Here is a 13,099-nt window from a genome sequence, read left to right as displayed (position 1 = left end):
CAAGTAATTCAGTTCTGTCAGTCAGCTTTTGTTTTAAGGAAAACTGCTAGGTTTTGTTTAGCCAGAAAAAGCAGCTATTTCACAATGTGGCAGTGGTTGTAAAACACATTAGGCAAGTAAACAGTTGTACTGTAGCTGTTATAAAGAAATAACAGAAATGGCATGTTAATTCTGTGCTTATAGACCATTTGATACTATCAGAGGTCATGCCAATTTTGCTTCATTAATCAAAAATGAAGGTAAGTTTTACTCAGTTATTAGGTAAGGTAATTGTTTTTAGGTGCATCAGAATTTATTTAATTGGATTCATTTCAGATATTTTAATTAAATTATCTAGTTGTCAAGTCACAAACCATTTATTTTTAAGACAAATTTCACTTTCACTTAAATTCACTAGATGGAGGACTCTAAATTTCTGAAGATAATTCACATGTAAAGGAAATGTAGTTATTTTCTAATGTTGACATTAAAACATACAAATTATTTTATTCATTTGTTTCTCTAATTTCTCCAGTTGCTCTTAACTTCTCACATAGGATAGATTATTTATCTTTTGGAAATGATGTTCCTGGACACATCAATCCCCTTGACGGCACAGAAAAAAAATAGTAGGTTAGGTCTTGTTTTGTTATATTTCAAAGTTTGTTCAACATAACCCACAGGAAAATATGCAGTCAGAGTCTATGTTACATTGCTTTCAAATTATGTATGCAAAAAAAAAAAAAAGAAAAAAAAAAAAGTAGAATAAGTTGAGAATTCCTGTTTCTATCAGTTTTCTGTTGCAGAACGAGTAGGTAGGGTATTTGTGCTCTGTGCATGCGTTTGTACATGTGTGTGTGAAACTGCGTGTTGCTGTATAGGTCATGTTGCCTGTCATATAGGAGCGGGTTGTAAGCAATAAAAAAGGCAGACATAGTGTATCTGGGATCTTTATTAAATTAATGCTGAGGGTGAGAGACGAGTGTATGCCTCTGTGTGTTTCTGAGACTGTGTGGCATCATCGGATATCTTTTCAACTTCAGATAACCTTCACATGTTATACAGAGTAAATATAAAAGTAAATCAATTACAGTAGATCATTACATTGTTTATTTAGAATATTATGAAACATATTATCAAGTTTATGAAATGCATTATCAGAGTGTTGTTAGTAAATCATAGCCAAACATCGCTTCATAGGCTTTTCTTGTCCTGTGCTTCTTAACACAGGTCTGCTTCACAGATTGATTGGGTATTTTGTTGACATTATCTGCTGTTGCTTTAGACTTGAGCAAATCAATCCAAGAAAGTGAGTCACTACTTAATCATGATGCATGATTTACTTTTGAAAATGAGATAAATTATATCTACGAATAATGTGCTAATCTACTTGAGTTTTGTGTTTTTCTGGGTTCTCCCTGATTAGGACCGCCTGGAACATTTTATATGTATATTTTTAGCCGAGACATTTATATAAAGCGACAAATGAAAAGCATAAATTAGTCATAGATGGTAGCCTATAAACAGATTATTCAGTCTACAACTCTAATAACATGTTATGCCATTTGCAATGCTTAATTGGATTGTAGTTCTTTCCATAATGTTTTTTTTTAACAAATACATTTTAATTTATTTGATTCACCTACAGACTGTTTTAACATAATGTAAAATTGTAATTATTAAAATTATTAAAATATTGCATATTTAGAAATTAATATTTAGTGTATTTAGTTTCTAGTATTTAGTATCTAGTATTTGTTTATACCATTACGTTAAAGCTGTGCTTTTCTATCAAGGCTGTGCCGAATCTGCTTATGTAATTAAAACCGCTAAGTGAAAGAGAAGGCGAGGGGGAGAGATGCGTTCTCCTGCCTCGGTTGTTAAAAATAGCCAATCAGCATCGAGTGTTCGCTTTCAGCGCTGAGGAGTGTTGAGAAAAGGAACATCATAGAGGAGGCTAGCCTCGCTTCTGGTAAATCAACCAATCATCACAGAGACGTAAATTACGTGCTGTTAGTTGAACGTCTCTCGTAGCGGCTGGACTGATAACTAACCAAATATTTTTGCTCTCTTTTACCACAAAGACTCTTAAGAAGGGTAAGTTAATGTATATTATCTTGCTGTATGTGTGTCGTTTTCTTTACGTTTTCTGAATAAAAGCCACCAAAAAGCCATTTTAAAGTGGTTTAATAATAATAACAATCGGCGTGCCTCCTCTATTTTTACAAATGATATAACGTTAATTCAAGTAATTTAGTGTGTATATAAGATACAGGAAGTGGCTTTTTTGGCATGGTAAAACAAATCTATAAGTAAATAAATTTGTATGCACATTTAACACTGCTTATATTTTTATATCTACTGAATGTAAAAAGTATATATTGAGTTTGAGCTTCTGATGTTGTTTAGTTTTTATGCTTTGTTTTATATCTGTTTTAGTTTAGTTTTAATTCATGTTGATTAACTCTGAAAAACCATGCAATTAATTGTGATTATCAACTGATTATAAATTGAAAGAATTATTCTACAAGTTTACAAATTTGACTGCAAAATGAGTTAAAAACTTAAATTCATTAATATTATATGATGTTCATCTCTCCAACTTACCTGTAAGACCGTGATCTTCTGCCAGGAACATCAGGCCAATCTGCTGCTGTCCAGAATCAGGTGGTTTGTCTTCGTCTGGCATCTCAGCTGAGACCTGTCCACTATGGGAGACCCTACCAGTAGTTGTGAAGTACCAGTGGCGTAGCTCTCAGCATCACTGATGCACACAAGCCCTCACAGCACGTCAAGCTGCAAACCATGTGAGGGACCCTAACCTACTCTAACCCAACTGTTCAAATCAACTGCAAATCAACTAACCACTCATAACTAACAACCACGCATAACACATAACTAACAGCCACGTAGCGAAGCACAAAAAACACTTGGAGGAGGCCAGCAACCGCAAAACAACATCCTAACAACCGCACAGAGAACCTTGACAGAACCATGTGAATGCATAAAAAACACTCAAAACATCATGAAAACCATATAGCAAAGTGCAAAAAAAAAACAGGACATGTGCTGAAAATTTACTCTACAGATTATAAACTTACAAATGAAACTTATTCTACAAATAAACTGACTCTATAACTATATACAGTATTTACATACTTCGGCTCCATGTGACACTGTGATGACTCAGTGTCTGGGCTTCTTTCTTCTGGGCTCCTCAGGCAGGGGCTCTTCACTGATGTCCACGTGAATTTGAGGGGCGAAGCTTCTGTTGTTTGTGGAGAAGCTTTCCGTGATCAGGATGCGTCCATCAGGCTGTTCTGTCTCTACCAGTGAGGGGCAGTTGAGTGTCTTCCACAGACACTGCTTAATGTTCAGTCCCAGCTCAAGGCTGTAGGGAAGGCGTCGACCACGGCGTGTCTTCATCACAGGCTCAGCCACAGAGTGGTAAATGTCCTGGTAGCCCTGTACGCTGCAGCCGTGAATGGAGACAGACTCTTCCTGCTGACACAGAGGTGTCCCTGAAGAGACTGATGCTGCTGGACGGATGTCAGGAAGTACAGCAGCATTCTTTAGGTAGCGCTCCTCCAGATCTCTGGGTCTTCGAGCTTTCGCAGAGACGCAGCTGTAAGAGTGGTCCAACCTGATTACATCTGCCAACTGTGAAAGCTCACATGGGTCTCGAATGGAAGAGGCACCCTCCACTACAAAGCTCCTCAGGTGTGTCGGACGAGCCCTGGTTCTTCTTGTGCGACGCTGCTCCATGCTAAAGAATCAAGAAAAACTTCACAAACTCAACAAACTACTGAGACTCACCAAATTGTAGAGTTGTGAAGAGCTTGTAGCAGAGCTTGATCCGGATTCAAAACTTCAAGAACAGTTGTGTTGATTTTCAAATATCAACTCAAGCTGCTGAACAGACATAGAGTGTTGAGATTCATTTAAACGTAAACAACACTTGATGTCATCAATAAGTCAATTAGAGCAGCATGAGCTCTATGTTACATGTACTATATGCTTCTCTATTACCATTATCATCCTCGTTTACAGTTTAAATACATATTCCTCATCTGTTTATGTATATAGTGCTGTCTGTTAAGGCCAGAATCACTATAGGAGCTCTGTGTTAGTGGTTCATGAATGAATCTGTGTGCTGGATGAATCTTTTATGTGAACAAATCATTATTGTATTGAATCATATCTTCAGTTCACCAAAGTTTCTTCCTTTTGAAGTGCACAGCTGTGACAACTTTTCTTGGCTCCACAGAGCGACTAAAGCACAAGCCGACAGAATTTAAGTAGTCCGTCAAAGAGCATTTCATTGGTTGTGAATTTACTGAACAAATCTGTTTGGAGTCTGAATGAATCATATTTATGAATGAATATAAATATGCACGTATTGTTATTCACATTAATATTTGTTTATTATCCTTGTTAAATGTCCAGTAGCTGACCAAATAAAGCAAAAAGAACCGATCTTTTCATATTATTTAATTAATTGTGTGTTTAACATGTCTTAATTTTGTAGTTAAAGACACCAAGGACAGAAAAAAGAGAATTGAGGTTGTAAATAACTCAATGAATCTTGAAATTTTTAAAAGAAGTAAATTTAGCAAGGTTTGATTTATATTTATATGGCCATATTTGTATAGTATATTAATTCCATTTGACTGATGCACATAGTTTTTATTTTTTTCTCACTATAAAATAAATTAATAAACAGTCTTTATTTATTTTAAGGTGTTCATGTATATTCTTATCTCTTGAAAAAAATAGTTTGTTTTGTTTTCAGTAGTTTGTGTTGGTCCTGATGGAAGTGACGACTGAATGAACTGCACCGTTCCTCCTGTGGACCTCTGGAGAAGGAAGAAAAGAAAAAGGTGGATCTTTTGTAATGATTTGATAGACACAGAGGTGAAAAGAAAGAGTAAAGAGACAATTACGAGTTACTTTCAAAAAGTAATCTTGTCGGCTGTTGTAATGATCAACTATTATTGTTATACCAAACATAACTTGAATTACTCAGAAAACATTTTTGGCCTGCATGGAAGAAAATGTAAAAGCCAGAGAAACTAGCTAAAGCAGAGCAGGACGTGAAGAGAAAGAAAGCCAGCTTCCTCTCTGTACTGTATCATGTGATGGACTGGCTCTGTGTCCAGGGGCTTTGCTTGCTTATGGCTCGAAACACTAAGAAATCCCTGCAACTCACACAGGACAAGCAGTTTGGAAAATGTAGTGTTTTATTGTTTGTCTGCAAATAAATACATATTTAATATATGGATCCACTCATTTTAATAATCCAAAATTATTGTTTAGGGCTGCAACATAATTCTGTGTTTTTCAAGGTTTTCCCTGATTAGGACAGACTGGAACATTTACGTGTGTTCATTTAGCAGAGGGTTTTATCCAAAGTGACAAATGAGAAAAATAAATCATTCCTGGACAGTAGTCTAAAACTGAATATTTTGTATTTGCCCAACTGTGCAATGCTTCAATTCAACCTTCAAGCAGTAGGTAAATTAATAAGTATGTTGTATGTCTGAAACCTAAGTATTATTAAAAGAGTATGCGAAAAATCCCCAGATGGCCTACTGCAGGGGTGTCAAACTCCTGGGGCCCGTTTCACTATAAGGAGGTTCAACCAACCCTGATTTTAAACTTGAACTCTGAGCTGACTTAACCTGAGATGGAAAAAATCTTTTCAGTTTTCAGTTACAGAACAGCAGTTGGTTTAATCAACTCTAAATTGACTGACTCTGAGTTAAGTATGTGCAACACAACTATAAAAAGCCATTATCAATGGAGCGCTGATATTAGGATTCACCATGGCGACAGCTCCCGCCAAAAAGCAGTCTGCATACTTCAGACTCGATTCAAATGTAATTCTTATCACTGTTTTAATATCACAGGTAAAAAATGGCAGAACGTTAGATTAATTAACATCTAGCTAATCATTTTATGGTATCTCATGGGCAAAAATATATTTATAAAATTATAATAATAATAATATTTTATATTAATATACTTATTTATATAAAATAAGTGCAATTTTCTTTTTTTTCAAATGATCTGCCAATAGAGTAAGAAAAATACGGCAGTAGCTATTTACACTAAGTGGAATTAAAATACTTTCTTAGCCGGTAGATCATATTTACAGTAGACTAAGTGCAAGTATCTCTAGATGCTATTTACAGAAAAATTGTACAGTGAAAATCATGATAATTCTATTTACCATGTAAAAGTAGCAGTTCTTTGCAACAGGCTAAGTGTAAATAATAATTAGATGCTAGTTATACTTTATACTGGTAGATACATTTGCACCTCAATATTGTTATACAGTACCAGGATTTAATAATAACAGATTGTAAATGATTATATTTATTACAATTATAAATAGTTGCATCATTATTAAACACTCGTTAGACACTTTACTTCCACTTTTAGAACATTTTGTTTATTTTTATTGAAAATAAATTCTAATGTGACATATGATGGGAAAAGTGAGAAGAACAAGGTTGGCAAAAGCCTGACTCTAACTCATTACAAGCTAGTTTTTTCGTGCCCAAAACATTACTGCCTACACCATTGAAGCCGTTATTCACATGTGTCGTATTCAACCTTATGTGTCGAGGGAGGCCAGAGCTACAGTAGATTTGCTCTTAGTAATAGACACTCAAAATAATTCTTTTCCATTTGCATTAAGATTATTTTTATTACCACACTGGCATATAATTTTATTAAGTAAAATGTACTTAATTTAGATCCCTCCCCAGGAAACAACACTAAGTATCTTATATAATTGTCTTCAATCAATGTTTATTTTATAAATTTTTGTAATATATATTTGTACAAAAGAAACTCTTGGTTTACCGAAGAAAACCTGCTCCTGACCAGGTTAGGTTCATAGAGTAAGTTACTACGGTAACTGACTCTGAGTATAAGTTACCTCTCTAGAGTTTTCCTAATTTCAGGGTTAACATACTCAGAGTTTTCATTTAACCTCCTTTGTGAAACGGGCCCCTGGAGGGCCAGAGCCCTTCAGTGTTTAGATTTACAAAATGAAAGGGGTGCTGTTATGCTTTCACACTTTTTCAACTTTAGTTAGTCTGTAATGTTGCTGTTTGAGCATAAAAAAACATCTGCAAAGTTACAAAGTCCAATTAAAAAGGAGATATTTTATTTAACAGAAATGACTTTTCAAAAACTACAACTAACGACTCGTTTGGACTACAACGCACATGTTCGGGGATTTGTGGTATCACAAAGTTCAATAAATGGGACAAGACCCGGCTGAGCTGCACTAGAAAAGGCAACGAGTGTCATCACTATGTCAGAGACGCGCTAGTGTTCCCAAGACAGACGAGCTGTGAGTGGTTACAATCATCCTGGTTAAAATCGCGCTCAAATTGATTTGATTTTGATGCAATATTTCAACTGAAGCTCACAGCAGTCAGAGACAGGACATTTCTGACCAGGCGCTGAGTGCTGCCAATCACAACACACACTGGCCCAGCTAACCAATCACAGCACATCTCGTATTCCAGAAGGCGGGCCTTCATTTGATACAGGAACTATTAGAGCCGTTCATGCCAGACTGGGGACAGAGGTATTGTAATGATGTAAAAAATTTGAAAAATTATGTGTTTATACAACGAGGGCCTGTTCAAGTACACCCCTTAAACAAAATCAAGACTTTGTAAAAGAGCATAATAGGACACACCTATTATTATAACACACCTGCTCCAACTAATCAAGTCTTTCAGGCTTATTTGAAAACTACATGTATGTGTGCTGGGGCAGGGTTAGAGCAAAACTCTGCAGGGTTCTGGCCCTCCATGAATTATGCTGAGTTAATTGTGTAAGTATGTTTACATATGTAAAGGATTTGCCACTGATGTTTCAGACGCACGTTTTGGGCAGTGTAGAGCAATGGTTCTCAATTCCAGTCCTCGTGTCCCCCTGCTCTGCACATTTTGTAGGTTTGACATCACAGGATATTCCGCCATGATTTCAGCTCGAAGTGCACTGAAGTGAGCGAGATGTGAATTTAAATTGTATTTATTTACAAAGGTACAGTATATGATGTCACACTTGTCCCTGTGTGAAGAAGTTGATGAATGCTCTGAAGTGAGGGAAACTTCAACTGATTTCCCCTGCTCAGGGAGTAGGGAGCACTGAACACTGTGATGGGATCATGTCAATGGGAACACAGTTCATGCACGGAGCTCACTTCTAATTAGCTGATTATGTGAATTAGGTGTGTTAACAAAGAGAGACATGCAAAATATTCAGAGCTAAGGAGAGCGAGGACTTGAATTGGGAACCGCTGGTGTAGAGTTGTGCTTGTTGTTTGTAATTTCTCCAATCACAAATGCAAGACATGTTTTTTGTTAACGTGGCATGTTGCAACCGAACCCCTAAAAACAGTATAAGTCACAATAACCCGGAATTATGTCCCCACTGGATGCAACAATTGACTCGTCTGTAATGGGTTTATTGTTTTTGTCTTGTCGCGCCGATGTTCTGACCAGGACACTGCATCACAGTATGGTAAGCATTTTTTTTTTTTGGAGCATTCAGATGCATTGTGTGATGTGAAGTTAACACACATTGAAGATCTGCTAGGGTTGCAGGAAGGAGATCGTGCTGCCAGTTGTGTCGTTTGTCTGTTATCTGGAAGAGAAGTAGAAAGATCCAGTGTTAATGGAAGTGTGAGTACACTGAAATATTCATCGTGTCAAAAGTTATTTTGCAAGTGTGGAATATCCATATACCTCTTGTGAGTTGTGACCAGTGGCCCCACCATAATAGGATTGGAGCCGGAACCAGCGAAAAAGGAGTCTGGTGCTTTGTCGTGGCTGTGACGTTTCCTCTGGCCGTCTGCTGCATCGGTGCCCCCAACGTCCAGGAAACTAATCCCCGGTCCTATGTGGTTTTTGACCCTAATTCACTGTGAGTGTGTGGAGTGCAGTGGGTGAGTCCTTTTCTTTGCTGTGTGTACACTTGAAGTCTGCAGTGTCGTGCTGTGTCATGTTGTCAGTAATCACCCTCTAGGCTGGGAGAGAAAACCATGTGGAGAACGTGCACCGGTGTTGTGAGACGACCATCTTTTATATACATGCCCGCTCGTGGCTTTGGACCCCTACTCCACCGAGTGGTGACGAGTCCTGTTTGTGGAGTGCTTTCAGAGGTTCGCCCCTGTCTAGATCTCTGGTCCGTTGTCTGGAAGAGAGGAGAGGGGAAGCGTTCGAGTCATTCCTGAGGTACATACCCGGTGGTACAAACATACCTGAAGTCACCCAGCGTGGTGGCACCAGCTGAAGCCGTGGAAGGCCCAACGTGCAGCAACTTCAATCTGTACTTCTATCCACTCTTGGTCAAATTTGAGAGGTGGTGTGTCTTTCTCCATATATTCACTGAAGCTAAGTAAATTTGTGAAGGAACTCCGTCTGTCTGTTACCAGTCCTACAGGTCTGAGCTTGAGGCTCTGAGTCGTCGTGGGAGTGTTTCCACGGTTGGAGGTGACCGTGTTGAGTGTTGGTTTGGGAAGCCTGCCCCGGTGAAGAAGACCACAGTTGTCTTGACATATACACCTTCTCTAGACTCCCGAGCTGAAAAGGGCTAAAGCCTGACGTCCACCTCTTCGAGGGTCTGTGAGTTGTATCCATTCAGTATTGTCATTGTATACCCCTCTGTACGCCCACCGCTAAGAGCCAGTGCATAGCCCTTGTAAACTTACCTGCATGCCCGAAGTCCAACTCCAGTTGCTTTTTGTATGCCCTTCTCTACGCCCACAGCTTAGAGCCAGCATATTGACCTTGTATACTTGTATGCCCAGAGTCAAGCTCTAGTTGCCCTTGTATACTCACCTGTACGTCCAAAGTAAAGACCCAGTTGTCCTTCTGCATACTTACCTGTATGCCCCGAGTGAAATACCAGTGCATCGCACTTGCATACTCACCTGCAAACTCCATCCGTAGGGTTTACCTGGACGAAAATCGAAGTTAAGGATTGTGTATCTTTCTTGCATACTTGCCTATACACCGAAGGCCAAGACCCCAATATATTCACCTGCATACTTACCTGTGGACCTTTTAGGCGTTTCCAACCGCGGACCCAGAATCTCGTGGCGAACGGCGTCAGGTACGCACCCCACCCAATTCATCAGAATTCCTTAAGGCTGGTTCACACGGCAGGATAATTGGGCCGATTTTAGCCCCGATTCAGCCCTTCTGACAATCTTAGGATGCTCCGATTATCGTAAAATAATCTGATCAAATATTCCTGCCGTGTGTGGTGTGTTAAGACTGCTCTCCTCTGCTCGGAAGAATGTCGGGACCGCTCTGATCTCAAATTAGGGATATCCAACATGTTGGATTTATTTGGCCCGATTTCTTCTTGTGTGTGTGTGTGGTGTCCCCCGAGGACAAACAATCACGCAGCCTGTAGACTGTGGCGTGTAGCCAATCAGAAAGCGAGGTGACGAGGCGGTGATGAAGTACCAGGAAACAAAATCAAAACAGCCGGCGTATATAACAAACACAAATAAATTTGATGGGCATAACTACATCCACAACTGCAGTCCACCAGAGTACATGGAAACGAATATATGAACGTTTATTTCATCGGTTATTAATCTGTGTAGTATGTAACAACATTTCTATGAGATAAAACAACAACTTATATCCATATTATGATATAGCAAGTATAGTCCATGTTCGCGTTGTCTCCACCTCTTTGACCATCGCCTTTTTTTTTTTTCATTAAAACTGCCACTGCATCCTCTTCGTCCGCCATGATTGTTTACTCTGAAGTCACATTTGATCTCGGGATTTTGCGAGATTTCCCGTCTGACCTGGGAATGCTCGGGAGTCAAATCGGTTCGTGTGTGATGTGTTGATATTGCCGTGTGGCTGCACACCACACACGGAATGACCAAAACTGTTAGACCCGTGATTTTCTATCGCCGTGTGTGGGGTCTCTCAGGTTTGGAAAATCGGCAGACCATTTTAAAATCGTCCCGTGTGAACCAGGCCTTACCTTCTTTGCCCTGCGTGCAGTGACTGGAAGGGCCCCACCGACAGTTCTCCTGCAGGAAAAACACAAAGGCACTACTGAGAAAAACCCTGTTGAGTCATGTGAAGGAAAGGACACGAATTACCAACAGGCTTACCTGAGAGTCCCCGTGACAGAGTCAGAAGCGACTCGGACCTATACTCTCTGGCCCCGAGAGTGGATTTTAGATGCCCTTTTCCCTTCCCTTCACACCTTTTAAATTTCAATAAAGTTTGTTTTAATTATACTCCCTCTCTCTCTCTCGTGTGTGTGTGGTCATTGGGGTGTTCTTGGGACCTCCTCGAGGTGGAAACTAGGGAGGGGCGAGACTCACGACATCTGTGGTCCGCTCCGACCTGTGACAGAAGTGTCTTTTTTGGAATAGTAAAACAAATCTAGAAGTATATACATTTGTAAACACATTTAACACTGCTTATTTTTATATCTGCTGAATGTAAAAGTATATACTGAAGGATAGTTTGAGCTTCTGATGTTCTGATCTCTTTTTTTTTTTTTTTTTTTTTTTAAGTTTGGTTTTCATTCATGCTGATTAACTCTTGAAAGGCATGGTTAAATATTTTAATCAACTGATTATACATTGACACAATTATTTTACAAGTTTGACTGCAAAAAGAATTAAAAACTTAAATATTAATATTATATGCTGTACATTTCTCCAACTTACCTGTAAGACCGTGATCTTCTGCCAGGAACATCAGGCCAATCTGCTGCTGTCCAGAATCAGGTGGTTTGTCTTCGTCTGGCATCTCAGCTGAGACCTGTCCACTATGGGAGACCCTACCAGTAGTTGTGAAGTACCAGTGGCGTAGCTCTCAGCATCACTGATGCACACAAGCCCTCACAGCACGTCAAGCTGCAAACCATGTGAGGGACCCTAACCTACTCTAACCCAACTGTTCAAATCAACTGCAAATCAACTAACCACTCATAACTAACAACCACGCATAAAACATAACTAACAACCATGTAGCAAAGCACAAAAAACACTTGGAGGAGGCCAGCAACCGCAAAACAACATCCTAACAACCGCACAGAGAACCTTGGCAGAACCATGTGAATGCATAAATCAAACACTCAAAACATCATGAAAACCATATAGCAAAGTGCAAAAAAAAAACGGGACATGTGCTGAAAATTTACTCTACAGATTATAAACTTACAAATGAAACTTATTCTACAAATAAACTGACTCTATAACTATATACAGTATTTACATACTTCGGCTCCATGTGACACTGTGATGACTCAGTGTCTGGGCTTCTTTCTTCTGGGCTCCTCAGGCAGGGGCTCTTCACTGATGTCCACGTGAATTTGAGGGGCGAAGCTTCTGTTGTTTGTGGAGAAGCTTTCCGTGATCAGGATGCGTCCATCAGGCTGTTCTGTCTCTACCAGTGAGGGGCAGTTGAGTGTCTTCCACAGACACTGCTTAATGTTCAGTCCCAGCTCAAGGCTGTAGGGAAGGCGTCGACCACGGCGTGTCTTCATCACAGGCTCAGCCACAGAGTGGTAAATGTCCTGGTAGCCCTGTACGCTGCAGCCGTGAATGGAGACAGACTCTTCCTGCTGACACAGAGGTGTCCCTGAAGAGACTGATGCTGCTGGACGGATGTCAGGAAGGACAGCAGCATTCTTTACGTAGCGCTCCTCCAGACCTCTGGGTCTTCGAGCTTTCGCAGAGACGCAGCTGTAAGAGTGGTCCAACCTGATCACATCTGCCAACTGTGAAAGCTCACATGGGTCTCGAATGGAAGAGACACCCTCCACTACAAAGCCCCTCAGGTGTGTGGGACGAGCCCTGGTTCTTCTTGTGCGACGCTGCTCCATGCTAATGAATCAAGAAAAACTTCACAAACTACTGAGACTCACCAAATTGTAGAGTTGTGAAGAGCTTGTAGCAGAGCTTGATCAGGATTCAAAGCTTTAGGAACAGTTGTGTTGATTTTCAAATATCAACTCAAGCTGCTGAACCGACATAGAATGTTGAGATTCATTTGAATGTAAACAACACTTGATGTCATCAATAAGTCAATTAGAGCAGCATGAG

The 13,099-nt window shown here is 39.6% G+C and overlaps 1 long non-coding RNA gene across 1 annotated transcript; it reads left to right on the top strand.

The window, feature by feature from the left end:
- The first annotated feature begins 1,963 nt into the window (after nt 1–1,963).
- Nucleotides 1,964–3,037, top strand: LOC113076933 (uncharacterized). Its single transcript, XR_003281247.1, has 2 exons — nt 1,964–2,076; nt 2,612–3,037. It is a non-coding gene; the product is annotated as an uncharacterized LOC113076933 (long non-coding RNA).
- Nucleotides 3,038–13,099: the final 10,062 nt, after the last annotated feature.

Source organism: Carassius auratus, unplaced genomic scaffold (genome assembly GCF_003368295.1).
Source record: "Carassius auratus strain Wakin unplaced genomic scaffold, ASM336829v1 scaf_tig00021493, whole genome shotgun sequence".
Lineage (NCBI taxonomy): Eukaryota > Metazoa > Chordata > Actinopteri > Cypriniformes > Cyprinidae > Carassius > Carassius auratus.
Note: the sequence above shows the minus strand (reverse complement) of the source record. Positions and strands in the feature narration are given on the sequence as shown.